Source organism: Palaemon carinicauda, unplaced genomic scaffold (assembly GCF_036898095.1).
Source record: "Palaemon carinicauda isolate YSFRI2023 unplaced genomic scaffold, ASM3689809v2 scaffold13, whole genome shotgun sequence".
NCBI classification, from domain to species: domain Eukaryota; kingdom Metazoa; phylum Arthropoda; class Malacostraca; order Decapoda; family Palaemonidae; genus Palaemon; species Palaemon carinicauda.
In genome coordinates, this window is record NW_027168815.1 from 486664 (window position 1) to 512379 (window position 25716).

The window sequence follows — 25716 nt, forward strand, 5'->3', positions numbered from 1 at the left end:
TGGAAGCGTTATTAACATCGTAAAGACTACCTGAGGAAAGAAGTGCTAGTTATTTCAGCTTTCTGGAAGCATTCTGAATGTTGCGCAGTCTCTGCAGTACATATAAGTGCCGGTGCAGCCAGTGAGATTAGATTTCTGGAAGAGTTGTGTAGGTCGTAGAGGGTTTGAAGAGGGGGCATTTGGTGTGAAACTAGTGATTTTATCATTCTGGAAGTGTTATACTAATTGTAGAGCCTGTTTGAGGAAAGCATTTTGGAAGCTTTGTAAACGTAGAGGCTGGGAAGTGTGCGTATATGGTGTTATGTCTAGTAATTTTAGCCTTCCTAAAGCATAGTAAATGTAGTAGAGGCTGTGCAGTAAATGCAAGTTTATGTGTCTCCGGTATTTTTAGCCTTTTTGAAGAGTTATAAAAGTTTTAGAGGTTGTGCAGTAAAAGCAAATGGTGTTGTAGACAGAGGTTTTAGCGAATATCCAGTGATAGCTTGCGTTATAGCAAGAGATTTCAGCATTCTGGAAAACATTGTAAACTATATAGAGGGTGTGCAGTGAGACCTATTGTGTTGCAGCCTTCTGGAAGTGTTGTAGACTATGTTCACTGAATACAAGTGGTGGTTCAGATAGTGATTTTAGTCTTCTGGAAGGGTTGTCACTTTGTAAATTCTTTCTGTGGAAAGAGATCACAGTAAATTGAGCATACAGGAAGCATAGTAAATGTTGAACTGGCGACGTGAGTGTAAGTGGTGTCATCGTTAGTAGTTTTAGACTTCTAGAATTTTTGTAAAAGTTGTGCTGTCTGTCATAGGCCAGTGATTTGATAATTCTGAAAGCATTGTATACATTTAGAGGCTTTCTGAGCAACTATCTGGCAGGGATTTTATCCTTCAAAAAGCGTTTTAAACAATGTAGAGACTTTTTAAGGAAAGAAATGACTCTAATTGTAGCCTTCAGGAAGCATTGTAAACAGTGTAAAGGTTGTCTGAGGAAAGAACTGACAGTGATTCTAGCCTTCTTTAAGCCTTCTAAATGTTGTAGAGGTTGTGTAGTAAGTGCATTGATGGTATAGACTTTTAATTGATTCTTCTCTAAGCTTTGTACATGTTTTAAAGGTTTTCCAGTAAGCGTAAGTTGTGGTGTAACTAGTGGTGTTAGTCATCTGGAAATATTTGTAAATGTTGTAGAGTCAGTGCAGTAAGTGCATCTGGTGTTGTAGCCAGTGTGTCTTGAAGCAAGTGTTGATGTTGAATATCTTATTGTCTAAATGAAATCACTGCCGTTGTTCACAGAGAAATAATATTCATTAAAGATGACCTCGAAAAATGTCCCATTTGTAGTCTGCACATAGCCCAAGTACTTAGAAATTCCCATTCCTTTATCTCTTGATTAGATTTGATACATTACCACTTATATTCAATGCATATAAAGCAGATTTATATGAAAAGATAAGTGAGTTTCAGCAGTGTGCAAAGGTCTTCTGCTAGACTGATGCAACAGAGGAAAACATTATAGCATCTTGGGAGAATTGCCAAGAGAGAATCTTAACTCATTTTGTTAACTTCAAATTTCTTGGAAGATTTACTTTAATATCATGACGATTATATATCAGTTGCTGCAAAGTTCCACTGATTACATATTCAATAAAAAGTAAAAGTATACGGCTGGTGGTAGGCGCAATGGCGTTATGGAATCGAAAAATACAGGTATGCTATCACCTATCCTGTGCGACTTTCAAATGGATTGAAATATACTAACATGTACATTCGCCTACAAAGTTATCGGTAACTTGTTCGAAATTTTTTGCTCAATTGGTTAACAGCTATATTCTTTTATATCATACACAAACATACTTTTTCTACGAGAAATGTTTTCGAAATGATATATGCGAGGATTTAATTTCTTTTTACATTAAACATTGTTATCATATTTACATAAAAAAAAAAAAAAAACTTGAAAAAAAAGCATGAAATATTATAAAACCTTTTGTTCATTTATGGATGGGAACACATTAGAATCTATCATAGATTATAAGACACTATATTTCTTTTTTTTTTCAATTATTGTATGTTCATTTATATTTATTATTACCTTGAATTATTCAGATGCAGTTTCTCAAATAATTTAGTTAAAGCCCACTTTTTTACATAAGAGTATCCCTCATTATGAAAGTTTTACTTTGATCGATTCAGCAACTATTATGTCATCCATATTGATGTAAAATAGGTGAAAACCAGTAACCCAGTCAACTGATAGTGAGAAAAGAAAGATAGAGTATTCTTAAAATTGGTAATAAATGAGAAATTAAGACTTCTGAAGGTGTCCAGAGACAGTCACATGGAGTTTCCCTCTTCATCTCAGAAGATATTTATTGAAAACTACTTTATCTTAAAAGTAATCCAAAACTCTATATACATTCAAAGTCTACAGTGATTTCTCACCTAACCAACAAAACAAGATTTCTTTCTCATGCTTACCATTCAACAACAGGAGAAAATTACAAGACAAAATCTGTCCTTATCAGTAGCTCTGCATGAAAGAGTTCTTATCACGACGTTGGTCCTCCTCACCCCCTTCCCCCAAGGCCTCACCTTCCTCAACAATACATGTGGCAACATACGCTCGGTTGGAGATAACAGATAGCGGTTAGACTCAAGCTCCCTCATCTCTTCACTAGTAAAATTAACAATTACATAATACCTAAAGCTAGATTATCTTATTCATTATTTGTTTAGTCGAAGCATACTATTTATAAGAAAAATAAATTGAATATGATAGGTACACGTAGCCTTTATTACTGAGCAGAATGATAACACCTCTGAATGCCTTATCACGCGGGAGAGATAAAGTCTGTAGCTGATAAGAAGATTCACAACAGTCACTACTAGATTGTGAAGAGTGTCGAAAGCATATACCTCTAAAGTTATTTGAAATTAACTCACTCTGCAATTTCAGAAGCTCACTACAGGGATATTTATTATAAAAGTGATCAAACAGAACTTGACAAGTATTAAATGAAAAGTGAGAAAAAACCAGAGCATTTACCAAAGCCTGATAAATAGAGTGCATAGGAGATTGAAGATAACACTTGGGTAACAAAGGTTAATTAAGAGGTGAGTTCAATGTTACTTTCAATGACCATTCAAATTTATGTTAACTATATTGACCGTGAAGTTTATCTTTATTAGACATATCATTAACAGCAATAAAAACTATTGAATTTTGTGAAATTTCTTCATATAAGAATTTAATTAAATTTTGCTAAAGAAAATCCTCAGAATATGATTATAAGTTAGTCTATGACAGAGGGTCCTCAGCATCCAGATCTTTGCACTAACAATGTCTCTTTTACTATATATAACTCATTTGCCTCCTAATATAGTTGAACCGAAGAATCTCCCATTTTAAAGCGAGATTGATCTTGTCAAAAAAGACATAAAAGAAATGAGAACATGAGTGCTAACTCTCCTTTATAGGTGCAATTAAATGCATATCCTATATACACATTTATTTAATATTTATGGTGTAAACCAAAACATATTGAGATGATGTAATTACCAAAAGGAGATCATAAAACAGAAGTTAAATCAGGTATTCTTCAACAATGAAAGATTTACTTTTTCTTGTATTTTCTTAATTTCTTTGGCATGACAATGAATCCTAAACTCATGGATATTATCAATGATCATATCTAACATGACCAAAATAAAACAATTTCATATTGTTTGCAGCAATTTATCATTTGTGAAATTCGACAAGGATAATATAAGAAAACTATGTTCAGACTTTGTCATGAAAAGATTTATTCTGCAGTGAAACAATATTTTTTGTTATAATTAGGAGACATGACTGAGGTGTATTATCAAGGTAAATTTCTAAAACCTTTGCTACAAATTGAACTTTTCTATGGCTTCTCTTCTATATGAATTCATCAATTCAAATTGTTACTCTGATAGTAGGGTGCTGTTGAAGAGTTTTCTACGGTGTACTTTGATGAACTCATCAGCAATATCTGTCAATTCTAGTTGGACGTTGTGGTGGAGGGTTGAGGGTCGGCGGTCGGTCATTCTATTCTTGAAGTGTGTCTTTAGCAATCTAATAACTTATAGTGTTTTTCAGCTCCGGCTGACATGGCTGGTAACACAAAAAGGGATAAACAGTGAACATATCTTGGAACAAGCATCTGTATCCGCATATGACAATGCGTCCATGAGTCTGTCTGGAAGCGTGCCTTTTAAGGAACACAACATCATTTCCCATCATCAGAGCTCATTTTGAAGTGACAGCGAGCTTTGACGGTCTTCTTTCCTTAGTAGTAGCTACGTCGTGATGTCTTCAAACAGAATGAAACGTTATGTTGCAAGTATCGTGACCAGATGCAGTATGCTAGAAACCGGCTGATATTCTTCTGCTGAAAACCTATCCTTCAGCTGTTATAAAAGGTCATCAACCAACGGGATCGCCTTTTGCACTTTTATTTTTGAAGTGGTGTGACTGACTCAGTGTTACTTGGATGCCATTGCACTCGAGTTGAGCGTGGCATGGTTTCAGTTGATCCAACTTTCTCTGCAATGTCTTTCACTTCATTGTCGTACCACTGCTGAAACTCACTCAGCATTAATGTTAACCTTGAGCCCTTGGATATCTTGTGTGAAACCGCAACCATGTGAATGCCCAGCTCATGCTTTTTGTAGCTTTGATGCTAGAGATTTAACGTAATCCAAGCCATTTTTCAAAGTCACAAATGATATCACATGTTAAAAATTCTAAGCAAATTACAACATAATATTAAAATTTCTGGAACAATTCAAGACACATATGGTGTTCAAACCCACCCAGTTTTGCACAGGCCTATCAGTTTTTGATGCTTGATTTGAGGGCAGTAAACATGTAGCACAGTTTCAAAGACTCTTTGAAGTTTTGATGAGTTATCAAAAAAAAAAAAAAAAAAAACTAATATCCAGAATCTATCAGGTCAATAATGTTTGGGTTTTGTGGTAGTTCATTGCTTTTGTCAATAGCAATATTCGTCACTTGGGTATGACAGTGAATGTATGGTGCCCTTGGAGAAACATCCTTTATATGCCAATGAACTCGTGTGCATTCAGATAACAATAAAGAGACACCATCATATGCTTGTTCTCATATGTAAGCCAAATCAAGTTTATCAAATGAGAGAGACTCTATCAACTCATCAGCTATGGCTTGACCTGTTGTGCAGCAAAAGTTCTTAAAATCCAAAAAGATCTCGAACATTTTTGGACTGTCATAGTTTGAGATCATGCTTTGATACCGCAGACACACAGTAAGATCTTTTTGATTTGTATAGTTTTCTGTGACTTCATCTACTATTATGGAATACAATTGAACATAGCCATGTAATGATTCCGTGATCTCGGCTTACAACATATTCTAAGTTACTTGGACCATATCCTCCTATATTGTATTTTATGTGTATTCAACATTTTTGGAAGCAGTGACAAATGTTCATGTAGTATTTCATCACTCTTCTCATCTTTCTCTAACAAAGCAATGAAATTGTTTTTCTTTCTTTTTGGGTAGATGACTAATCCACCATATTGTCGTGAGGGCCACGTAGCGATATGCCTTGTTACCCGAGTAGCAAGACACAATCAGTATTTTTCTTGAGAGCATGCAGAGGTTGATGCAATGGTATAGAGTTTAATAATTACAGAGAACTGTGACCCTCGGTTAGCAGCTTTGATGGGAAATAATGAATTATTATAGTTAGACAGCCAATCCTCTTTTCAAATTGCCTTTAATAGTTTCTGAAAAATAAACTTTACAGAAACACAATGTTACCACAAAATTTATATCCATGGGTTGGTTTCATCCTAAATAAAGTGCTAATTGCTCATAGACCTCCTTTCATAGATATTGCCTCACTAAAGGCAAGCCAAAAGACATGAGGTTAGGTCCGCTTCAGGAAGCTCCCTTCTTCAACGCAAAGAATATCTTATCACCTGCTGCTGCCTTCAAATTTCCCGTACCTTTTGCCTCTCTCCTTCTTTTCACTGATATTAGTAACGTCAGTATTGGTACAGTACTCGAGCAGGTGTTCTGCGTCTCGTCACACCCATCTGCCTTCTTCAATGAGAGAAAATATCAAAAGCGGAATTTGTCTACTCGAACTTCGACCCTAAATTGCTGTCCTTCACTTTCTCAACTTCTTAGAAGGTACGCGTTTTGTCATTTGCACGGACCATATGCCGCTGTGATCATACACCATCGTGCTGGGAACTTAAGGTTTTCTACTAGACAAGATATATTCATATATTCTACTCAGCCCCTGGTTATTCTTTGTATATGTAATCACTGATGCAGTACCGACGTGTATAAATGTCTCATTTTCACAATTCTAAACTTGTTACTCCGTCCTGTTTCAGTTGTTGCACAATTATTTTATTTTCTATTGCAGCATTTCATATTATTCCCATAATGACAATACTTATTTTGAACTTGAGTTGATGTTATTAATTCATATTTACGTCTTTAATCATTCTCTATATATATTTTCACATTTGCACAAGATTGAAAGCATTGACTCGTTCTGTTATAGTTATTTTGCTTATTTTTTTTTTGTCTTGATTTCAGGATTAGATTTAATTTTCATACAACAAATACCTATTTTGGCCAAGTTTATTTGTAAGTCGCCATTGTGTTTAGGTATAACATTCCCTTTAATCAATCAAAGCTGGAAATAGGAAAACTTACGATATTTCCTCTTGTTTTACCTACTTTATCTCTGTGTAACCTCCGGCTAATATTATAATCCCTTTACCCATGTCATGATATTTAGTTGTGCATGTAATGATAGTTCCTTAGAAAAGTGTATCGCCTGTAGTTATTCTTATATGAAAACTATAGCAAAGTTTCATAAAATTTAAATAGTACCCCGAGCTTAATTAACAATTCCTCAAAATCAGACACCGTTATACCACTAAAGATACAAAAAAAGAAAATAAAAAGGTTTTAGGTAATATTTCATTGTGTTTTCCATTACACACCAGTACCTAAAGGAGAAGTTGTTGCATCAGTTTTTCCGCCAGTGGTCTCGACCCTCCGCTACAACAACAATTGGCAGAAGACCTTAATGTTCCCAAACCCCTCACGTCCCAAATAAAAGGTGGGTCCTTTTTTTGTTTTTAAGGGATATTTATTAGAATTATAAAAATATGTTCCTGAAATAATGACCCGTATTTCGGGCAAGCACAGCTCAGCATGTACCGCTTGCCCGTACATAGGAATAGTGATGTTCTTTGTTTTTTTGAGAGTTGTGCGAGTGTAGCCCCTGAATTTAGCATCAAACCCTAACAGAGTATGTTATTTACTGCAGGAAAATCATAGATTTTTATTAGAACAAGTGTTTTGACTGGTATATAATTTTACCAGTTTATTCATAAAAAAAATGAAATATGAAATATAAAAATTTTCTTAGATGAAAATTCCAGGCAAAACTCGTGAAATTGACCACTTGAGGATAACTTAGTAGAAAATCACAGATGACTTTTAAGGCAACTAATAATACACTGCTAGACAATAACCTGATGACTTCATTATCATTGCTCACACCAAAGAAGAGCTTCAACATATGCTCAACGAGCTAAATGAAGCAAGCAAATCAATGGACCTACACATGAACTTCCAAAAGACCAAAGTCATGAACAATAAATATACTGAAAATGCAGATAACATACTTGAAATTGAAAACCAACAAATTGAGGAAGTGGACCACTACATCTACCTAGAAAAACTAATCTCTCTATATGACGCCTGTAAAGAGAGCGAAATAAAAAGAATAACTATCGGTTGGCAAGCGTTTGGATGAGTCAGTATAGTGTTCAAAAATAAGAAGATTCCTATCATCTTAAAGAGGAAAGTCTATGATCAGTGTATCCTCCCCACTGTTCTTGACACGTCACATAGCTATCTTCGCCCCGAACAGTATTAACGCTTCGAGGGGGTATAGTGACAAGAATCTGAAACGAAAATGAAAAGAGAGCCACTCATAAGGCATCTCTCCTATTCCGTTTCCAGTTTGTATCTGATGAAGGCTGTAGCGCCCTCTTTATTCCTTGTAGCGATATACGAGGTGTTACTGATACTGTACTGTAGGGAGGGTCAACAGGCCCTTTTACAATAAATGGAAAGGCAGGTCCATCAGGACGAAATGGCTACTTCACCCAAAAATAGATTTTCCGCTTTGCTCAAAATCCGTTTTTTGGGCTCAGGCCATGTCGTCCTGATGGAAGTTTACCAGGGCATTACTGTATCTGTGGATTCTCTATTAATGCCATACTCTCAAGAAAGTATTTTCTTGGTCCGTCTAGACATAGAGACCTATGATGTTACCGTCATACATCATTTCATCTAAGCATGAACTATGTAAGTGCTTCCTGCCCCTACAGGGAAGAGTCATACTAGACTCTGGAAAAAGTCTCGAGAAGTACATAAAAATTTATGGATGACAAAATGACAAGCTTGTATAGTGGTCTCGCCCTATACAATATGAAGCAAAGTTTGTATAAGAGTCACCAATGTCAGAATTAATTTGTGACACCTTCCCCAATGTGACTACTCTTATAAACTATTGGATAATGGTTGCATCCGCATAGATACAAACTAGGCCTCTTTGCCACCAACCCGTTAGGGTACCACGTCAACCCTTCCAAGGAAGGGTTAGAGTGAGTGGACTTTTGCTTGAATCAGGGAACAGTCTCGAAAGACATACCATGATAAAAATATCCATATTTTAATTCTCAGTACATTTCTAATAAAATGAGTGTGGGCGACTATGAACTAGTTTATTAAAATTTAATAAACGTACATATCAGACCAACATTTATAAAATTTATAAAATGTAGATGATTTGCGTAAAAGCATAAAGAAAACAGACAACAGAAAATATTGTTTCATCTACTAGGAAACAGATTTGCCACTTCAATTGAATTATTAATGATAATGATATAGTCTGTATACTGTTTACATACACTAGCGTAAAAAATGCTTGGCACAAGTGTCCGTATATGCAATAGCTTACCGACGTCAATGGAACAGTTCGTAAGGACACTTTCGTGGCCTATCGCTAAGCGTGTAGTAATATACAGTGAATACACGCGCACCCTCTTAATTAATCGTCCCAAATTAATTACACTGTTCCTCGCAGACTTAAAACACAAGGTTAAAGAATTCTACCTGCTGCTACCACAGATCCCATAAGTTGCTCCACTTGCTTCGCATAGTACATAAAGAACACCTTGGATGACTACTAGCCAGTGTGCAAACAAGGATGTTCAAAGTCCATAAAATTAAGGAAATTTTATGGAAGAGGCAACTTTCCTCGGATCATGACTAACAGGTGTACTGTCTGGATCCGTTCTGCGAATAACACGGGTGAATTTCACCCATAGTTATAGATAACTTTGAACCAAGGGTTTCTCTTCTGAACAGCTGTCCTCCCACAAAGTCTGAAGTTCTATGAAGATAGACCTTTAGGCACTCCACTGGACATAGAGATGCATCTTCCTTCAGAGGGCAGATTCTCTAGGGACCCCTCCTGTTGGTGGGTAACTTGTTCCTGGAAAGAAACGTTGGGTCTAGATATAGATTCAGTTCTCCCTCCAAGAACTGGACGTGGCCTTCCTCTCTAGAGAGAGCCACTATTTCATAACTCTGGCCCCAAAGCAAGTACAAACAGAAATATGACTTAAATTCAAAACCTTCTAAGCACATTCCTCATTGTTCATTATTTATACACAATGAGGAATCATATCTAATTACCATGCAAAGGGTCTTTGGAAGCGCTGAAGGGCTAGTTCATTAAGAACGTCGTTAGAAAGGTCGACCTGTAAGGTATAAGGTATCTGACTTGTCAAGGCAGGCTTGAACAACAGAATTGTGCTGGCTGCTAAACCTTGCTCATGAAGGTGAATGAAGAATGATAAATAGGAATTTGTCGGGATTTCTTTCGGTTTCTTCGCCCTGACAAAGGATAGCTATCTCTTCCCTGAAGCCTCATAATGTCTTCTGGTTTCCTCCAAAAGTCTAAACAGACTTTTAAACACCTAATCTTTTTCTCATCGTTAAGGAGAGAAAATCATAAGATGTAGGTTCCGTGTTTTCTGTGAAGAAGTGAAGACAGTCAACTTCTGTACTCGCTGAGACAGGGATGGATCCGGTAGCGGTACGAATTTTAGTCGTGGTTCCAATGCCAGAGGGAACCACACGCTATTTGGCCACTTGTGGGCCACTATTGCTGCTTTCCCTTTAAAAGATCTCAGCTTATCGAGGACCTTCAAAAGGAGGTTGTCTTTCGTCGCAAAGAGGTCTATCTGCAGCTCAGGTACTTGACTCGAGATGAAGGAGAATGATCCTGCGTCAAGGGACCATTCTGACTCTATAGGTGTAAACCTATATAAAGCGTCCGCTGTCACATTGCGGAACCCTTGAACGTGAACTGCTGACAGGTGCCATTTCTTTCTTTCCGCCAAACGTAATATGGCCAACGTCACTTGGATCTCTTCGTGTGTTTGTTGCGAATTTTCTCCAGACTCTTGTTGCATCCTTAAGCTGTGCTCTTAGCACTGGATCTGTTATCGAAGCAAACTGTAGAGGGCCCAGCACTCTCTCCTGTTCGCGTCTTGATATCCGTTTGGATTTCAATAGTCTCTCGACAGATCCTGCTATTTCTTTCCTTTTCTTACTAGGAATGGAAAGCCGATGTGACTCCAATTTCTAGTGGATTCCAAACCACTGAAATTTTTGAGCTGGAGAAAGACGAGACTTTTTGATGTTGATCTTGAATCCCAAATGTTCCAGGGACTGGATCACTATCTTAGAAGCTTACATGCATTCTGTCCTGGATGCTGCCCACACCAGCCAGTCGTCCAAGTAAGCTACTACTTGGACCCCCTTTAGGCGTAATTGATGGACGGCTGCGTTCGCGAGCTTCGTGAAAATCCTTGGGGCTCTGTTTACCCCAAAAAGCATGGCTCTGAAGGTGTAAAGTTTTCTATGTAACTTGAAGCCTAGGTAGGAGGAGAGGTGATGATTAATTGGAAGGTGCCAATAAGCGTCAGACAAGTCTATAGAGACAGTATATGCCCTTCTGGGCAGTAGGGTCCTTATGTGCTGAAGCGTGAGCATTCTGAACTTGTAGTTCACTATGAACTTGTTGAGTAGCGACAAGTCTAGAATACTCTGAGTTTTTCTGAGTCCTTCTTTGGAACGCAAAACAGCCTTCCTTGGAATTTTATGGACTTAACCTTCCGGATTACTCTTTTGTCTAAGAGTTCTCGGACATATTCTTCCAGAACGGGGGATGAGTGTTGGAAGAATTGAGGAAATTGAGGTGGAGGACTGCTCCAGCTCCAACCTAGTCCCTTTTTAATTAGGCTGTGGGCCCAGGGATCGAAGGTCCAGCGATCCCTAATTAGCTGTAGTCTCTCTCCTACTGGAAGTATCTTACTTCTGCTGTTGTGGATCTGAGGCCTTGCCTCCTTGACCGCGTCCTCCCCTGTATTCCCTTCCTCTTTAAGGGCGTCCAGAAGAACCTATGGCTGTTCCTCTAGCTCTCGAACGAAAGGAAGAAGTCTGCCTTTCGAAGGCTGGGTTAAGAACTGGCAGCTGTGTCGCCACTTGTTGAGGTACCAGCTGGTACGTGGTTGGAGGTTGTGCCACTATCTGAGGCACCGCGGTCCCAGGAAGTTGTTGGTGTTGCTGTCGGTAGGGTTTAGCTGGCCGAGAGGATGGCCTAGGCCTTTTTGTCTTCCTCTTGGGTTGAAGACCCTCATCTGAAGAAGACTTTCTCTTGAGATCTGAGCCCCACTTTTTGGGAAAGAGGTCTTTACCCCAAATACGAGAGGAGATCAGTTTCCTCCGGTCGTGCCTCACCGCAGCCGAGGCGAACACGAACTCTCTACAGGCTCTCCTAGCTTTCATAAAGCTATAGAAATCCTTCGTAACTGTGGCCAGATGGGTTTCGGCTACAACCATTAACATGTCCTGGATCTTGGGGTCACTTGCCATCGTTTCTAGTGTCGTTTGCAATGACATCGATGCCGCAAGTCTTTCCTTTGTCTCTTGCTCTCTACGCAAGAGAACCTCCGACAGTTTTGGAAGTGCCTCACCAAACTGGCGTTCAGCAATATCAGCTTCCAGCTTCCCGACTGAGAAGGTAAGGTGTACGTCCTTCCAGTCTTCTTGGTCCAAGATGAAGGTCAGAGATAACGGCTTGCACTCCTCCAAAGAGGGGTATGGTTTCCCTGCCTCCACCGCCTTTAAGGCTGCCTTATATCCCTTTTCCAAGAAGGGAAAGGCTCTGGTAGGAAAGGCCACAAAGGAGGGAAGCTTCTTACTCAAAGAGGGCACCTTTGAGTTAGTGAAGCCCCTCTCTTTCATCGAGCTCGCTAGTAACGTCTGAGCTTTACTATTGTCAAAAACTATGACGTCCTTCAGCTCCGTCTCCTGCTTTGAGGCTGGCTCCTTCCTAAGACGGACATAGCAGTCCAGATAAGAATCTTTGTTGGGCCAAAATTCCACTTCTTCCAGAGGAATTGCTCCCAACTTTTCTGAGATCATGATCTTCCTGGTTGTCATCGGCATGTGTTCGGCATACCTCCAAGGATTAGTATCCGAGCACAAAAGAAGATCCTTCACGCTGAGCCGCTTCTGGGTCCCACGTGATGCTGCAAGTCTACGTATCTCCAGTTTCATTGCAGCTTCCTTCTCATCATTCTTCCTTTGAATTTGTTGGATCATCTCAACAATGGAAGAAAGAGTCCTTCTCAGTTCATCTGGGATAGCAGACGATGTAGACGGAATAGGCTCTGGGTAAGGAACCAATGTAACCGACCCTTCGTCGATTTCTTCCTCTTCTACTTGAGGAGCCTGGAACAGCTCCTCCTCCAGACCTTCTCCTAGAAGGTCCTTCTCAGTAGAATCTGACACCTCCGATATTCTATCGTCCAATTGGATGTCTTGAAGGGCGGCTGAGACTTCAGAATCTACCGGATTCTGGGCAATTGGTATCTCCACCTGAATCTGGGGGATGATTGCATCAGCTGATGCTTTAGGGAAAAGGTAGGCTCTCATCTTCTCATTTGGAAGGTAGGGACCTGAGGTGTTTTTCTGAAAACCCCTCACCCAGGATCGTAACGTTTCCCTGGCAGCATCCCAAAAGCCTCGGTAATCAGGTTAGAACAAACTGTACTAAACTGAGGGTCCCAAAAGCAGAGATCATCTGTGGAGGCTGTGCATGCTGCGTGCCTCCTGCAATATTGATATCCACAGGAGTTCTTACTGCGGACATTACAGAACACATCCCCGAACTTCGGATGGTCCTCCTGTAAAGAGAAGAAAAATCCATGAGTATCAAGTGAAGGCTTTCACTTATATTGAGACATTTAGCTTATATAGAAAAGCTATACAAGAAAGAAGGAAAGACACATACTTGTATTTCCGGTCCAGTCAATTGCTGAAACCTCCCGAGATATTAAAACTAAGGTTAATTCTATTCTAGAATACCTTGTGTAATTTCCTAAACGGAAATATATGGTGTAGTTCACACCTTTAGATAAAGTTTTAATATACGGGATAGAAAGAATACAGAAAGAACTTACTTTCTATGTATTGTACGGTCTCAACAAAAGGCTGTACAAGAAAAAATTAAGTATGATGAAGAACTTTTAGTGTTATCACAGGCACTGTACAGCAGTTTCTGCTAATGCAGTGTGTACTACACTACGAATACAGCAACTACTGTACATCGCATGCTGTTGTGCCAGCGTGCGCCTGCACATGCCCCCTGTATAGTTCAAAGATATACTATCTTTAACTAATAGGCGGCAGCCCCCTGATTTGCGACTGTGTGCCAGCCGGTAATCATTGCCAGCCGACGGCTGAAAACACTAATACCCGGCTGCCGGCTGCTAATCGTAGTGGCAAGCAGATTCGGGCTGTGTTTCCACTGCCGGCCGGCAAAGGTAATAAAACCTATGCCTGCCGACAGTAGCCAAGAACCAGAAAACCTCCACCTGCCCGGCTGTCGGCCGTTAAGCCGGCAGCCGGGTTAGGGATGCAACACAATTGTCAGAGAAACAGTATGGATGTAAGGTTATAAGGCGGCATTGCCATACGACCTTCCATCCAGAAAGAGTGAACCTATGGAAGGGGAGAATGTAGCATTCAGGCTTCCAAAGAATCCATAGCCTGCCGGGCTTTACCGGCAGACATGGAAGGGAGACCAAGGGAAGTCTGGGGTTCACTCTGCAAAGAAAAAAGGGGTCTCTGCCTGCCGACACGTAGTGCCAGCCGGCAGAGAGCTGAGCCTGTCCTCCATCCTAACCTATACTAGGTACGGAAGTAGGTCTACGGCCAAAAAAAATAAAAGAAAGAGAGGTGGGGCAGGGGTAAGGGTCTTATAGACTTAGTTCTAGCAGGAGACACACTCAGCCATTAGGGAAGCTCATCCTAACCAAGAGTTGTCTATTAGGGAGGAAGACTGGCAATACTTGCCAACCTCCTCCCAACCAGAACAAAGTTAGGTGAAGTTATTTCGCCGGGCAACAGAGAAAACTCATTCTCCAGCCCGAGAAAAACAACACAGGACAGTGTGGTAGGCTACTAGAGGAAGAAATCATCCTTCCAACATGGACTAGGGAAGCAAAGCTTCCTGTGTCCGCCCCTAACCTAGCAAAGGAGACTCTTTCTCTATGCTAGGAAGAAGCAGACAACAGACTAGAAACTCTGATGTTCTGCCCTAACCCAAAAAAACAGTTACTCTTGTTATCAGGTAAGGACAGACATATCCTAGAATAGTTATACCTGAATTATTATACAGACAGAAGCACTAGGATTAAGCCGAAGGCTTACAGAGGGAGAGAGGGATTGAACTTAGCCTCCAGAGGAGAAAAGAACAATTGGGGATGTGAGAAAGTATACTACTGTACCTAGAATACTAGACTAGGTAAGATGAGAATCGATTACCTAAATCACCGAAACTCTCTCGTATACAATCTTGGAAAAAACATTTAACAATATCTTACATGTATAAAACATTTGCCTATAGCTTCAATAATATAACATTCGTAAAAACTTATATCATGCATGAAAGTACTAGTGCCAGACGTCTAGGCTACGAAGCCTCACAAAGGGCAAGATCGTTACCTCGACCCGTGACGAAATCATCGAGCTAAAACTGACGGTATAATATAAGCATTCCTAGGGGAGCTAAATAGCTAAATTATTAAAGTGTAACAAACCGGGAACGTCGCTCCAGCTAACTAAATGACCCATAAGAGCGAGCGATAGCATCCAGGATGCCTCCGGTAGGCAACAGCTGTTGTTTACGTTAAAATCACTTTTGATTTAATACAACATGACAAGAGCTTACATTTATACATAGTAAAGATAATACTCAACTTCCTAGAGTCAAAAGAGGCCGGAGAAGTCATCAAAATGTTGAATTAAATCCAAAATAACGAGAGAACACAAGGGAAAACACCGAGTAGCAGAGCTACACGAAAAGGAATAAAGAGGGCGCTACTGCCTTCATCAGATACACACTGGAAACGGAATAGGAGAGATGCCTTATGAGCGGCTCTCTTTTCATTCACGTTTCAGATTCTTGTCACTATACCCCCTCGGAGCGTTAATACTGTTCGCGGCGAAAATAGCTATGTAACGTGTCAAAAATATGTCCTCTGATATTATGCGATATCCCTCTGAGATTATTTAAGGATATGCGCTCCAAGAGTTAGAATTCAGTATACCTTGAGGTAAAACTCTCTGCGAATATCACTGTAGCCAAATATACCCCAGAAAGCTACCTAATAGGAACATCCATCAGGATGATATGGCCTGAGCCCATGATTATAAATACACACACACACACACATATATATATATATATATATATATATATATATATATATATATATATATATATATATATATATATATATATATATATATATATATATATATATATATATATATATATATATATATATATATATATATATATATATATATATATATATATATATATATATATATATATATATATATATATATATATATATATATATATATATATATATATATATATATATATATATATATATATATATATATATATATATATATATATATATATATATATATATATATATATATATATATATATATATATATATATATATATATATATATATATATATGTATATGTATATATATATATATATATATATATATATATATATATATATATATATATATATATATATATATATATATATATATATATATATACATACTTTTACATATATAATATATATAGATACATATATATATATATACATATATATATATATATATATATATATATATATATATATATCTATATATATATATACAAGATGCTTCTAGCTTCCCCAGTGCCTCCTGTGGCTTCTGATGGAGTTAAAAGCTAGAAGCATGTTGAAGATTGTAAATTAATGTTTCCTATGAGAAAGTATAAATTATACTACTAAAAGTGTCCAATCTTAATGCATGCATAGCAAGTTCAAAAAAAATATTCCTGGTACTTTTCCTTCTTAGGTATAATCACAGAAAATACTCAGTCAATCCTGTTGGAATTCCTTTAGGTTCCAATATTTGTTGAATGTTCTTGGCACTTCATCATACTGTTCATAGTACTGTATTGTAATTAACTTCCCAGTGCTTGGGAGTCTTTCAATGAAGTATAAAAAAAATACTGGGTAGTCCTTTGAAATTACAATTCTTGGTAATTTTGCCTGGTCTGATGAACCATGAAAGTTCTAACGCAAAATTTCTCTCTAGAGGTTAGAGGGACTTATTCTTTTTTATCTTTGTAAAAAATTTTTATCGGTGGCCCTTCTTAGAATGAGTTTCTTCATCATCAGGAAGAACACTATTACTTACAACATATTTATGTGAAAGGCAGAAAACTGAGGGGACCATTTTCTGAACACAAAGGTGTCCTCTCAATCATCTCCCCATCTCGACTAGGATGTGTCTGTATCAAGGGAGAGGCTAATGTTACAATTATGGCATTGAATTTGATTTTCACCAAGATCAGAAAACTCACTTGTAATGACCTGAGATATGATCACGATGGTCCCAAAACCCCTTCCAGGCTTCAATTCCTCACACCCACTTGAGATCTTTTTGGTTTACCTCTGTGTCAACTACTGTATAAGCGGAATGTGTTGGCGCCTCCTTTAATGAAACCTATAAACTGAAGGGTAAGTGTATTTTATAAGTAAAAATATAAAATTATGGTACTTACACATATAAAACGGTTAAATTGAGTATCCCTTCCTCTCTTTCACCTTATTGAGATGTCCTGGGAGGGTTGTTTCAAGAATGGAGGCCAAAAGCTGGCGGGTAGCAGATTCCAAACGTGGAACTGAGGAGGTGTCCATGTCACGCAACTTCTTTTTTATTAACCCCAGAAGATTTTCTATGGGGTTAATATCAGGACTATTACCTGGCCAGCCTTTAAAATAGTTCACCTCACAGCCACTTAGCCAGTCTGTTACAAGTTTGGCGGTGTGAGCGGGAGCCCCATCCTGCATAAAAACTTCTGCCTTGGTCTGCTCGAAAGTCAGGAATATTGTCTGCCAATAACACCAGATAGTTGTACTGGTTCACTCTCTCATTAGCAGGAAGTACAATTAGCTTCCCAACACCATGAAAAGTAAACACTGCCCAAACCATAAGTGAGGAAAGGTGCTTCAGGATCTTGTTTGTGAAGCAAGGTTTCAAGGTGTCATCACCTGGCTTGTGGTAAACCTTGGCAGCTGGGGTGCCAGTCACCGTGAATGTTGATTTGTCACTCTAAAAAACGGTTTTCCACTGCTCATTGGTCCAAGTTAAATATTTCTTGGCAAATTTTACACGATTATCAACTTGCTGACAAGTAACCAAAGGAGTAGTGTGGTCATGATAAATTTTATATTTCAGTCGTCGTTCAGTATCTGTTGGATTGACCTGATAGACACATCACCAAGGAGATTTGGGTTCTTCTCCTGAAAGTCGTCTTACGGGGTCTACCAGGCTTTGGCAAAAGGGCAGGAACGCAAGCCTCCCCAGATGCACGATAGCGCTTGATCGAGCGCTGCACTGTTCTTAGCTTCAAACCATTGAGACTCGATATTTCCGGCAATTTATGGTTTGCATTGAACAATGTCACTATTTTAATGTGTTTGTTCTTATCCAGGGTCTGTTTGGGCATGGTAAGGGTTATATGTAAGGCAAAATTGGAGGGTAACGCTAATGCAAAAGGGGACAAAAAGTGGGACACAAAAGACACAATTCCGATCACCACAAAGAACCACATGCGACTAAGGTAAACAAAGTGTATGATAAAGTCTCCCCAGTGGTGACAGTACGTCCAGAGAAAACGTCGGCTCGTACCACCATTTTAAGTGGGGAGTTGTGAGGATCCAAGACTTTTTGAGAAAAGGTGTGACCATTGGCGTTAAGTGTCAATATATTCCACACAGAAGAATGAAAGACTAAAACCCTCTCCTGTTGCCTCCTGATGGAAAGAATCTGACTCTCCTAATGATTTTTTGCAGATATTTCTCTAATAGCCATAATCTGGCTATCATCATGATCCATTGCATACGCAGCTATATACAGTAGATACTAATCTTTATAATGATATTGATATGTTCAAGAAGACCACTTTACTGCACATGTTTCAAACACTTGTATATTGTAACTAATATTTTTTTTTCACCTCTCAATCTTCCTCGCACTGAGGGACGTGTTTCGCCTGTTAAAAGTCACCAACTTAATAATACGTTCAACACGATCCACTCGGTACCACATTCAATGGGATAGTACATTCATGAGTAAATATGTGTTTCAAGTCATCAGTCCCATAATCATATGTTTACTTGTATGGCAATTATAGGAAAAGCATTTGGGAACACTCTTAACAAATGTAAGCTGCTGATTGGCATCTTTTTTTTCTGAAGGTCTCTTGAAGTTAGACAACTGGTACTGTATGGTTTCCTTCCATTGTGCTACGGGCGATAGTTCATAAAGCGTAATTTATTTTGCTTCTTTCATAATGGGCTGCCTAAATAGGAGATATATCTCCTCAGCTGAATAAGTAAAATAATAGATGAGGAATCTCATAATGATAACAGAAGAATATTGTCGCATTAATGTATGACATTTTTCACTTCCAGGGCAGATGCAGAATTTATTAAAAGGTGGGTGGGGGCATCAAATCTATGAAAGTATGATAAACACGAGCAAGATAATTTCTTAGAAACCCCTGAAGAGCACAGCTTCGCTGGATTTGTATGTCCTTTAATAAAAAAAATATTACAGGTCCTACTTCTGGACAGAAATCTAAAATTATGAAAATACTACCAGTCAAAATCAATATTGGTTTAGTGTTTTACAGATTTTAGGAACATCGTAGTAAGGCTTTTTCTAATGTGCTATTCACTGCATATATAACAACAGACACCTTAATTGATATTTATTGTGTAAATTAAAGCATATTAAGATAAAGTAATTGCCAAAAGGAGAGCATGAAACAGAAGTTAAATCAGGTTTTCTTCAACAATTAACGTTTAATTTTTTCTTGTATGTCTCAATATCTTTAGTCTGATATTGAATCCTATACTCATAGATATTATTAAGGATCATATATGACTTCAAACAAATAAAACAATATCATATTGTTTTGGGCAGATTTAGTGTTTGATAAATTTCACAAGGATATTAAAGGAGAATTGTTCAAACTTTGTCATAAAAAGATTTATGTTACTGTGAAACAGCATTTTTCGCAAGAATTAGGAAAAAAGACTGATGTGTATCATCAAGTAAGTTGCTGAAAACTTTCCTAAAAATTGGATATCTCTCTGTCTTTTCTTCTATGTGAAGTCAATTCCAATTGTTATTCGTACACTAGAAAGCTGTTGAAGAATTTCCTAGTATTATCTCACCAGCAAGGTCCATCAACTATAGTAGAACGTTGTACTGGATTTTCATAATATTGAGGGCTGAAAGTCCGCAGATGGTCATTCTATTCCTGACGTGTGTCTTCAATAATCTTATTACACACAAGGATCAGCAATACACATGTATTTATCCAAGCATCTGCATCTTGATACGACATGTCCATGAGTGAGTCTGGAAGTGTTCTTCTGAAGGAGCACCACATCATTTCTCATCATCTAAGTTCAGTGCAGAGTGACAGCCAGCTTGGCAGGTCATAATTCCTGTGCAGTGGCTGCGTGGGGATGTCTTCAAACAAACTGAAACGTCGTGTTGCAAGTATTGTTACCAGATGCCAAATGCTAGAAACTGTCCTACATTTTTCTGTTGAAAACCTATCCTTCAGCTGTTGGATAATGTCATCAACGAGCAGGATCACCATTTTGCACTTATAGTGTTTATAGTGTTCAAGTGGTGTTACTTGGATGCCGTTGAATTCGAGCTGTGAGTGGCATGGTTTCAGTTGACTCAACTTGCTCAGCAATGTCTTTCTCATCATTGTAGTACCACTGCTGAAACTCAACATCAATGTTATCTCTGAGTCTTTGGAAATCTTGTGTGATACTGTCAACTATGTGATATGCTGTGTGAATGCCCAGTTCATGCTTTTGTCAGATTTGATGACAGAGATTTAATGTAATCAAAGCTGTTTCTAAAAGTGACAAATGCTATCACATGTTTAAAATTCTGCATGCTAGTTTTGATTCCCGTGGATTTATCATGGTTTCACTGTCCCTGGCTCCATTTGGGGTAAGAAGACTGATTCAAAAAAGCCTATAAGCAAATTTCAGCACAGTAATAGGATATCTTGAACAATTGAAGATACAGCTAGCGTTCAACCCGCCGAGTTTTGTAAACGCCAGTCAGTTTGTGAAGCTTGGCTTGAGGGCAGTAAACATATAGCACAGATTCCAAGAATCTTTCAAATTTCAGTGATTTATTAAAAAAAAAAAAAAAAAAAAACTAGTACAGAATTAATCAGGTCAATAATTTTTTGTTTTTGTGGCAGTTCAAAGCTTTTGTCAATATCAATATCCAGCACATGGGCCTAACAATGAATGTAGGGGGCCCTTCGAAAAACTTCCTTTATATGCCAATGAACTCATGTGAATTCAGATAAAATTGACTAGCATCAAGACCACTATCAACGTGTACACTCATGACAAAGAGAACATCTATTCAACACCGACAGAGGTCAGCGTGAATGTGGTAATACACTGATACCTGCCTTGAGATATGCCAGAGTGGTGTCAGAGCTTCTCACCCAATCCCAAATCAACAACCTCTCCAGTCACTTACTGATGCACATCAATCTCAGTTCTTCTAATACCTTTGCGGATTCTGGGCTGCTACGAGGGATATGAGAGCATGGTTGTCTGTTGATAAAATATGTGTAAATAAGCCATTGCTTGTAGCAGTGGCCTCTTCTCTCAGAAATTCTTTCCTTTTACTTGATGCAGTTATAGGTTTTTGTTTTTTGGTACACAGTGGTGATTGTTGTTTGCTTTATCAAGGTCCCTCTCCAGGACACAACGAGGTAATTCTAAGCCTGTTCAAGTCTGCCCAGTAGCTGCCAACGGATCTGAGATCACCAACACCGTCTACGAGACACTCACACTATTGTTTGGGATTACCAAATGCCAATGGAAATTCCTTGGCGACAACGTAACATTGCTGCCACCTGGTACGGATTTCCTTGCACAATATCACCTCTGTCGGTTGTGGGGCATCGATGATTATTAAGCGGTGATTCGTACTTGTCAACACCTCTTCAACCGGCCGCCTCCAACCTCTAACTCGACATCAGAAAATCCCCGAATGCTTACACCAACCTCCTCACGATGTACCCGGAAGTCTTCAGTCATGAACGTTGCCTGACACCTACGGTTTCTGCCAAGCACGATATATATCAACATATCAAGAGGAAAGGGATCACAGTCTTTGCCAAATTCTGGGATCTGGCACTGGATCGTTTTGCAACTGGTGAAGAAACGTTCACCAGGATAGAGAAATGGGGCTTTGCAAAACTTTCCAAGCTCATGGTCATTGCTCTTACTCATAATTCTGAGGAAAGATGGCTCCCTACTCCTTTATGGGGATTATAGGCGTCTAAATGTACAGGAAGAACCGGATCAATAAAATATCCCAAACATTGCTGATGTTACCTCCTACTTGCACAAAGCAAAGGTTTTCTCCACACTCAACCTCCTAAAGGGGTAAAATCAGGTGCCATACAACTCTGAAGAAATCATGAAGACAACCACCAACACCACCTTTACTTCCTATACCTTCAACTACTTCTATTTTGGCCATCATGATGCTGCGGCCACTTTTCAACGCCTCATGTATGGCAAATCCAGGGATCTTACCTTCTGCGTATGTTACATGATGACTTACTTCTGTTCTCTTCCTTCAAAGAGGAGCACCTGCAACACTTACTTATCATTTTTGACCACATAAAAAAAAATAACGACTTACAGTCCGGTATGACTAGTGTTCCCTTGGCGTCAATGAAGTATCGTTCTTAGGGCTGAAAAAGTCCACCCCATCTCTGAGAAGATAAAAGTCCTTTAGAACTTTCCTAACTACTCAAAATTCTAAGCACTACTAGTGTTCTTGGGCAGGATACACTATTATCACCTGTGTTTGCCAGCCATTACCACCAATCATGGCCTCCTCTATGCTTCATTAAGGCAAGCCAAAAGACCTAAAGTTGCAATGGATTCAGAAAGCACCCCACTGAAATGCAAAGAATACCGTATCACCTGCTGCTGCTCAAAACTTTCTCGTGCTATATGCTCCTCTCCTTCACTTCACTGGTGCTGTTAACAATACAATTGTTACGGTACTCAAGCAGATGTTATGTGTCTTGTCAAACCCATATGACTTCTTCAATGAAAAAATGTCGAAAGCGGAATCTGTATACTTTACTTTCGAGTGGAAATTGCGGTCCGTCACTTTCTCAACCACTTAGATGGTACGTCCTTTGTCATTCGTACGGACCATATACCACTGAGATGAGATAACATTCTCCTGGGAAAATAAAGTATTTTTCTAGACAAAATATATTTTTACCATGCATATTCAGATATTTCACTCGACTTTAAAATTGTAATTCCGTGTATATTTAATCACTGATGCAATACCCACATGTATAACTTTCTCATTATCACAAATAAAAACTTGTTACCCAGTCCACTTTTTTTTATCTTCTTTAACAACATTTCATATTTTTCCTATACTAATAATACTTATTTGAGTTGATATTATCAATTTATTATTTAGGTGTTCATTTTTTTCTCTCTCTCTCTCTCTCTCTCTCTCTCTCTCTCTCTATATATATATATATATATACACACACATATATATATATATATATATATTTATATATATATATATATATATGTATATATATATATATATATATACTTTATATATGTATATATATACACACACACATATATATATATATATATGTATATGTATATACATATATAAAGTATATATATATATATATATATACTTTATATATATATATATATACATATATATATGTATATATATATATATACATACATATATATATATGTATATATATATATATATATACGTATATATATATATGTGTGTATATATATATATTTATATATATATATATACATATGTATATATACATATATATATATATATATATGTATATATATATATATATATATATTCATATATATATACATATATATACATATATATACTATATATATATATATATATGTGTGTGTGTGTGTGTATATATATATATATATATATATTCATATATATATACATATATATACATATATATATATATATATATATAATTACCCATTTGAAAAAGTTTGAACAAATTGACTCGTTCTGTTATAGTTACTAAAATCCACTTGAAGCTCAGTAACATAGCATATCTTCCTTTTCAAAACTCTGCTCTAAACCTAAACCTTCAGGGAACCTTTCAGAATAAGAATCAATCATATTCTCGACCGTACCATACATCCTTGACATTGAATGCAATAAAACTTTTTTACGTATTCTAACTTAAAATCGAATTCATCCTAATTCTATATTGTCATAGCACCGCTTATATTCATACACTCTTTCCTAATATATTATTATTATTATTATTATTATTATTATTATTATTATTATTATTATCAGCTAAGGTAAAACCATAGTTGGGAAAGCAAGATGCAAATTTTTTTTGTAAAATCCTTATTTTCCCTGTAAGATGATAAAACTCACAGAGGATATGCGTTATTATAATGCTAATAATGCCTGAAAATTTCATTAGCCTGTCTTGATTAGTGTATTTTTGGCAAATATTTTTACGATAGGCACCCCTACAAAGTGGAGCCTACCCTTCTTGTTTGAATTATTTTGGTGCACATCACACCCATTTTGTTCACAGATTACATCAGTCCTAATATCTGCAAAGTCCGTCATTCTGATACATAATGTTCTTTTAAGTGAGTTTTAGTACTCACTATCGAACTCTTATTTATGTCTTATTCATATCATTTATGAAAGTATTAACAGGTAATTGCTTTTTAACACTATATACGGTAGTAAATTTTACATTAGTTCTCTATACTCTTTGTCAACATTGTTTCCCCAAACCTGAAAGATGGTAAGTCTATAGCCAGACACTACCATTTTGGAACAGAGAGATAATACTATCTGCATGTTATTTTATAGTCCTGCTACTATTGATATATCTAAAACTTGTTGAAATATCATGCCGTCTTTCTCTTAATAAAAAGGTATTCCAGTGTACATGTAGTGATATATAAAATAGATTAAATATTATGGTAGAATTTCTGATTGAATAGGTGTCTCTGAAAAGGTAAATTGCAATTAATATTTCCTCTAATACGTGTAGATGCATGATATCCTTTTAAAGAGACTAGTGTTCACTCCAAATATGAGGTAAAAGATTACCTCTAGTTAACAAAATATTTTAATTTTTTTACTAACTTTACTGAATCTATTGAGATATTCAACATGTAACTTTATTATTAAGGGCAGTGGGTAGTATAGGAAATTAAAAGAAAAGGAGAGTTTTTATATGACAGATAACTAATATGGTACAGTTAACGCTTTGGTTACATCTTCTTTTGTGGCCTCTGAAATGATTGACAATTACTGTTGCTTTTGTGTATGATGCTGAAACCATGAAAAAATCTAGATATTCCATCTGTAACAGTTGAGATTTCCCGCCTGCGTAGACAGAGTCTTGTATTTCAATATAGGAAATATTCTTAGGGATTTCATTTGTTCTAATGAAGCTATGAGATTGCCTTTATACTTTTCCTGGTGAAGACAGAAAAATACTTGAATAATCCTGTCAGACACTTCCAAGATTCCTGCATGTATAAAATGGTGCTGGTACTGCAGTGTAGTTAGCGATACTCTGATTTTTTTCAGTTTTATAGAAGCCAGGACAATTGCCCATTAAGTGCAAACTGTTCCTACCATGGTAGCATTGGTTGGGTATTTTTGTATAATTACCTTTTTTGTTTCTTTTACTTAGTCTGAAGAGGCAACAAAATGATCTTGGTCAATTCTAATTTAAGTATCTTAGGTTCCTGCATAGGTTACATAGTCCTGGTACTTCCACATATCAAG

At 37.4% G+C, this 25716-nt stretch overlaps 1 long non-coding RNA gene across 4 annotated transcripts in view; it reads left to right on the forward strand.

The window, feature by feature from the left end:
• LOC137635481 (uncharacterized) overlaps positions 1–25716 on the forward strand; it is a 118111-nt gene that overhangs the window by 34194 nt on the left and 58201 nt on the right. Inside the window, exons 1-2 of one of the 4 annotated variants that reach the window (XR_011042686.1) lie at positions 2867–3104; positions 7023–7138. The exons of 1 other annotated variant lie outside the window; for it this stretch is intronic. This is a non-coding gene — a long non-coding RNA (uncharacterized lncRNA). Of the gene's footprint in view, positions 1–2866; positions 3105–7022; positions 7139–25716 lie in introns of those variants that run through there. 2 more of the 4 variants (XR_011042687.1, XR_011042689.1) reach the window with 2 other exon arrangements.